We start from the raw sequence: 7,139 nt of genomic DNA on the forward strand, positions 1-7,139 counted from the left end.
ACTGGGTCAGCTAAGGTCATGTTTGGCATATAGATTGGATGTTTAGCTCAGCTAAGCAGAATGTAGTTCATTTGTTTGTTTTTTATTTTAGATTTTTAAGGGTTTTTTCTGTTGTGGAGATATATAACACAAAGCAAGGCATCCTAAACCTCCAAAACAACACATTCTCCATCTGTTGTTCTCCATCAGCAACATTTTTAGCTTACCTTCTTTCTTCTTCCTTTGTCAAACATACTGTACTATCTCTATATTTTTTCATTTCATTGATTTCTCATAGTCATCAAATAAGTTCCACATCAACACCTTTAATCTTCTCAGACAAAATCATGGTGTTTTTTTCCATCTGATATAACTTATCATCCAGGTGTCGACGTCTCACATGATGCTCAGCAATGCTGCCGGTTGCCTGTGTGGCCTTGGGGTGAATGTCGTGTTGGGCAATGCACTGGGCAACTGCCCTGACCCGAAGTCAAGCCATGGTATGCCATCTATGTACCATAGATGATGAAAAGCAAAAGTTCTTTGCTATTTTATGTTTAGAAACATTATTCTTGAATTGTTGCACTATTTGATCATGCAGTCTTTCACAGAGTGGTGAACCCCTCTTCATCTTTACTTCTGAAAGACTCAGCCTCTCTGGGAAGTACTTTTTATACCCAGTCATGTTATTGACCTGTTGCCATTTAACCACCAGGTGTTTTTTTAGCATTACATTTTACCAGCCTTTTGTTGCCCCCGTCCCAACTTTTTTGGAATGTGTTGCTGCCATCAAATTAAAAATGGGCATATATTTTTGAAAAAACAATAAAATTTCTCAGTTTCCACATTTGATATGTTGTCTTTGTAGTATTGCCAATAAAATAGAAGATTGAATTGATTTGCACATCATTGCATTCTGTTTTTATTAATATTTTACACTGCATCCAAACAGTTGTATTTAAATGCTGTATTATTGCAGCTTCTGCAATAACTGTGTTTTGTATGGTTTATTTTGTGGGAGGAGTCTGTAGTATAAAACAAAAGCACAGTGTAATGTGTCTTTAAATGGAATATGGAATAGTTGCAGCATTTGTTTATACCAATGTGCATGTAAAATAAGTACATCTACGTTTGCACTGTTTTGCCACATGCAAAACTTATTAGTATTATTGGTATTTTCTATTTTTATTCTTGTTATTTATAATAACTGCAAAATTACCATTTCTTTCAGGTTGTTAAACTATTATGCTCAAAGTTACACACAGTCCTATCACACGTGAGGTTGACTGTACAATGTACACTTGCATGTGCATTTTATGATTAGATTTTGATGGATATGGGCCAGTGTGTTATATTTACGTTTTTTATTTAATTTTATAATCGTTTTAACCTTTAATCTCGGGCTTGCTTTATTATATCTTTCTATTAATACATTTCTATCATTAGTATTAGTATTAATAATAGTAATATTAGTACTATTTGTCCTATTAGTACTATTTATTATTTGACCATGAGGAAGAAGCCTGCTTTACCTTTGCGTTGGACTACCATGTGTTTCTTCTCTCAGTCCACCAGATGCTACAGCTCTCATCAATGTTAAATAAATTCTTGCAACGTGGCCAATTACACTTTATGGATACATGGCAGCACGTACTACAACCCCCATTTCCAGACATTGGGACATTGCCTAAAATGTTAATTCCTAAGATTTATTGCCTAAGATTTGTTAATTCTCTTGAACCTTCATTTAACTGACAAAAGTGCAAAGTAATGACTTTGTATTTTGCAAATATAAATAAATATAGAATTTGATGCCTGTAACACACTCAAAAGTTGGGACAGAGGCATGTTTACCACTGTGTTACACCACCTTTCCTTTCAATTACACTTTTTAATCATTTGGGAACTGAGGATACTAATTGTTGCAGTTTTGCAAGTGGAATTTTTGCCCATTCTTGCTCGTTACAAATCTTCAGCTGCTCAACAGTGTATTGTTGTCGTTGTCCAATTTTCATCGTCATGACGTGCCATTCACTTCAATAGGAGACAGATCTGGACTGCAGGTAGGTCAGTCAAGCATACGCACTCTGGGTCTACAAAGCCAAGCTGCTATAGCTCATTCAGAATGAGGCCTGGCATTGTCTTGCTGAAACAAAACTGCAACAGTTACTATCCTCGGGTCCCAAATGATTAAAAAGTGTCAACTTATGTTATGAGTATGTTGCAGGCATCAAATTGTGTACCCCCTCCCCCGACCCATCTTAAAGAAACTGTGTTCCTCTACAATCTCTGTGTTGATTTGGTGAGAAAGCTAACCACCAAGCGAAAGCTAACCTAGAAAACATAACTGAGCTAGCGAGAACATCTTTTAGTCCATCAGCTACACCAGTAAAGTCAATAAGAACCTCACCTTCCTCAAGACGTATAAAAGCTGGATAATGTTTTTAGAGGATGGTGTAGCAGGCTGAAAGGCTTGCACTGTTGGCTGTCACACCCAGATGATGGGAAATTTAATACAGCACTCAATTCTATTATCATACACATTTTTAATATTTTAAAAATGTTCCCTGGAACTTTAAACATTCTTAAACAGACACTAAAGCATGTTTGTAGATGAATTATTCAGCGTTCCAAGTACTTTGAGACCAAGAACTTATTAAATGATAAATAATATACTACAATTAGGCATATACCAATACAAGTGCAAAGCCCACTCCCAACAGTGTATATCATAAAAAAAGTCTTAAATGGGGTCTATAATGTGCCTTTTTATTTTATTAGAACCTCGTTCTTGATGATAAACAGCTTTTCAATTATTTTAGAATCATCTTCAGCTCTGTTCCTCATTCTGAGTGTAATTAAGCTTCATGATACCTTTACAACCCAGGAGATGAAGGCAAAGTTTCAGGCATGTCCAACCCTCTAATGACACGGTTTTCATGGTCAGCACACATGCTGCCTGTTAGTATTGCACACACTGGATTTGTTAGTCAGATGGCTGAGTTCCATTTGTAATCCGCACGTATTTCCATACAACAGATGCCCCATTTCCCATAAAAAGAAAATTGACACTTTTCCTGAATACAGGAGATATCTAGTTTCATATCTGAGTTTTAGTGCATATTTACTCTAATTCACCCAGAGCCATTCTTATTGGCTGAAATACATCAGACTAGGTTAACTGTAGATAAGCTCAAGGTTGGCTTGGGAACAGATCTTCTTTAAATTGGGACTGAGCTAAGCTGCTCACCAAGAGCTGCAACTCATCCATTCATCCAGAGCTCCAAAACTCCAGCCTTCAGATTCAAATGTAGGCCTTAACTTCTATCTTGGTGGCTTCTCATTGCAGGCTCCTGTATTTCTTCTTTGCTTTTCGATCCTTAGACAATGAGCTCTTTCACAAGAGAAATAACTGGCAATTCTTTACTGCAACTTGAAAAAATTACTTTTGATTTTAAAGATTCATCTAATTTTATCCTCTTGTTTTTCACAGACAAAACCATGGCCTTCTCTCCTCGTCTGATATACCTCGCCTTCTTGGTCCTGGCATCTCATGCGTTGTTAAGTGATGCTGCTGTCCGTGTGTCGAGCATCCGGGCCAGTAACCTGCCAAGCACCGCTGTCAACACGTACGTCCAGGTGACCTGCAACGGCTATTCCCTCAACACCGAGACCATTAGAGGCACAGTCAACCCCAGTTATAGTAGAGTGTTAAGCTTCTCCAGCTGCTACCCCGGATCAACCATAAGGACGGTGGTGTGGAGAGTAAACTCTAGCGGAGCTAATACCTCCCTGGGCGCCTGTTCAGGCGTAGTGTTAAGTGGGTCTTATAATGCACAGTGCTCCGTGAGCACAGGCACTCTGTTCTTCCAATATATTGCCAGCTGAACATCTCTGTGAAACAACATCTAAATGTTAGCAATGTTAGACTAGTGATGCCATTGTTTGGGTAGAGTGGGCTTTTTGTTTAGGAAATCTGTGAACACTGATATCCAACAATCATCACATCAAACTTGTTCTCAGAATCTGCCTGTTTATTCAGCAAAATTTGAAATGTCTAACATGTTTCACAACAATTAAAAAAGTGATTTCATGCAAACTGCAAATGTGCCTCTACTTCATTGCTATATTTGTAATGTGATGTTTAGGCTTACTGAAGGATTCTTTACTGAAGATCTTTATTGTTAATATAGTAAAACATGGTTAAATGGTTTGTTGCTCTATAAAGCATTTTGCTGTGTTTCCAACAGACCACACAGACTTAAAGTGCTGCCCCACTATACCTGAAAAAACATGATTGGAATGAAGAACCATGTCTTTCATTGTCTAAAACACCAATAAAAACTATATTCAGTACTGGTTGAAGACATTTACAGTCAGGAGGCTGGTGACAGCTCACAAAGCACAAAAGATATGAGTGTACAGTTGTGTACAAAAGTTTGGGCACCTGTGGCCAAATAACAAATGGTAATTTTTATATACACATACATCCCATAACATTTACACCACAAAATATGCTCTGGCACCTCATTAGATTAAGGTAACAGCAGCAGCTGCTCTCAGCTCAGCTGAATGAAATGAGGGTAGCTTTATACGGTAGCTAGTGTACATTCCCAAATTTCCCCGTGAGACAGCCGACTTTTTGACAAAATTTCAAAATAATTGTTTCTGGCAACCCGTAACAACAGCAGCTAAAATCTAAGGTTATGTTTTATGTACTTTTTAATCATGGATGTTTTGAGATGTTTGCAATATTATAACGTTACCTCAAGTCCAGTCGCCTGTACTACCACCCTAAATGTGGCTGCTAATGCTACTACTAAATAAAATGAAATAAAATGTCTAAAGTTAAAAGCCTTGTGAAAAATGCTTGTTTGGATGGTGAACTCCACTTACTCAAAGGCATCCTGGCTGAATGTTAATTTTGGGGGCTAGTCCTGTGTAATGATTACAGTTTTATTCTACATGGTCTTATCTAGTCATTATATAGAGTGACTAATGTGCAAAACCAGACCTCATATACTAAGTGAATTAGAGCCCTGGTACGGCAACGTATTGCTGCCAAGCAGAATGAAACTAAACCCTTCAGCATGTCGTTATTACGAGATGTTATGTCATAATTCTGAAAAAGCATTTTGTAATTACAAGGAATTATCATGTTATTACAAGAAAATATGTTTAAAAAATGGCATGATTATGAAATTCTGTAATTGTAAGAAAAATGTCAAATTTTCTGTCTATTTTTTTAGTTGGTTACCAAATAGGCTATATGCTGTATTTGACTTGACTCAATTGCACAGTTAAATTGAGTTAATCAGTTTTTACTTTATGCTTGCCTTAAGTCACAGTGAAATTTTGTGCCACTGATCAGCACAGATTGTATTTTCATTTGTATTCGGAGACTGTGAAGGCTTCTCAAATCTCAGCATTTATACAGACGCAAAATTTGATCGACAGTGTTGTGACTCCAAACTCAGCATCTTGAACAGCACAGCAAGCTTCATGGTTACAAACTGAAGCTTCTTAAATGTCTACAAGTTGGGTTTGTTGTCATGCAAGAAAAACAATCAAGCTTTTATTGAAAGGTTTAGATCCACAGGGATTTGAGCTGAGAGGCAGCTGTGTAGGCACGGAGCCATCAATTAATGAAGATACCACAGGCTTTCGGGTTTTGCCGTGCTGTTGAAAATACTCTGTAGGAATAACACAATAAAAGCATATTTTCGTGCTTCACATGTAAGCAGCAGGTGTGAAAGGCTGCACTGATTAATGTGGGAGCATCATGCAACTTGGTTACAGTGTTGTTTATTAAGTGGTGATGATGTGAAGATGATGAAGGAACTCCGCTGACACTGCCATGCTTGTAAAAGATGTTTATTACAAGGTAAAGCAGTATCAAATCAAGCACTATAAAGTACCTGAGAGAGGATCTGTGCCAATTCTAAGTGTCCCCTCCAGACCACTATAACCAACAGCTTATATATTGGACTTGTTGTTGAAACAGAAAAGAGAACATATGGTTCTTTTTAAAATGATCTCAACTATTTGGAACTAAGAGAGGGAGAAACCTACTCCGTCTGGGGCCTCTGGACCAGGGGGCCCCCTTAATTTAAACATTCCAAACCCCTGCAAAAACAGACCTGCAAAAAAAAGACAACATGGAACTTCAGACCTCAACTTATACTAGAAGTTAAGTGTTTTTACCTTCTTCTATAAAACTATTCCTTTTAAACAACAGCTACTGGTGTGAAATGGGCCTAAGGTTTCTCTGTGACTTAAGGCAAGCATGAAGTAAAATTTCATTTACTCAATCAACTGTGCCATTGAGTCAAGTCAAAAACAGCATCTAACCTGTTTGGTAGCTTATTTGGTAACTTATTTCACAAAAACTACATCTTTGACTTCTCATTATAATGAGAAATGATCTCATAATTATGAGATATAACGTCATTTTTACAACATCTTTTCTTGTAATAACAAGATGTTTTTCATAATTATGACATGACATCTCATAAAACTGACATGCATAAGGTTTGTTTTTATTCTGCTTGGCAGCAATATGCCACTGTACCCTTGCACCTGCTTTGATTCTGTATTTTGCCTTGTGTGCTTTTTGACCGTGTTTTTGTCTTTTTGACTTTGCCTTTTTGTCTCTGCCATTTGGGATTTTGTTGCCTAATATTGTTTGTTATATTTGTCTTTTTCTGTATTTTGGCCTTTTTGGATTTGAACCCTGCCTGTCTTTTCACTACCAGTATTGTCAAGCCCTTTCTCAGTAATGCCTCATTTCTTAGTTTTTACCTACGAGCATCTGGCTGGTTCTGTTCCTTTACAGAGTACCTTGCCATCAATGCAGACAGCGGACCATGAGGCTTTGCAGAAGGCCATTCTGGAAAAGAAGGCCATCTGTTTGGTCAGCACCAACAGGTTTTGGCAGGCGTTACTCACTCTCTAGAAGCTCTAACACAACAGCAAACAGAGCAACAGGCACAACTGGTTCAGTTTATCGCCAACATGAAAGAAATAACATCCCAACTACAAGTGTAAGGTATGTCTGCTTAGAGTGAGAAGGTCGCTGCTGTTTCTACACCTGTAGATGCATCCAGTTCTGTCTCTTCAATTAGTAAGCCTGAGCAAGTTTGACAGAACCCCTGATAAAT

The 7,139-nt window shown here is 37.7% G+C and overlaps 1 long non-coding RNA gene across 1 annotated transcript; it reads left to right on the top strand.

Moving 5' to 3' along the window:
* Positions 1 to 3,129: 3,129 nt before the first annotated feature.
* On the top strand, positions 3,130 to 4,085 carry LOC118827247. Its single transcript, XR_005008850.1, has 2 exons — positions 3,130 to 3,289; positions 3,473 to 4,085. It is a non-coding gene; the product is annotated as an uncharacterized LOC118827247 (long non-coding RNA).
* Positions 4,086 to 7,139: the final 3,054 nt, after the last annotated feature.

The sequence above is a fragment of the Colossoma macropomum genome, unplaced genomic scaffold, assembly GCF_904425465.1.
Source record: "Colossoma macropomum unplaced genomic scaffold, Colossoma_macropomum, whole genome shotgun sequence".
Lineage (NCBI taxonomy): Eukaryota > Metazoa > Chordata > Actinopteri > Characiformes > Serrasalmidae > Colossoma > Colossoma macropomum.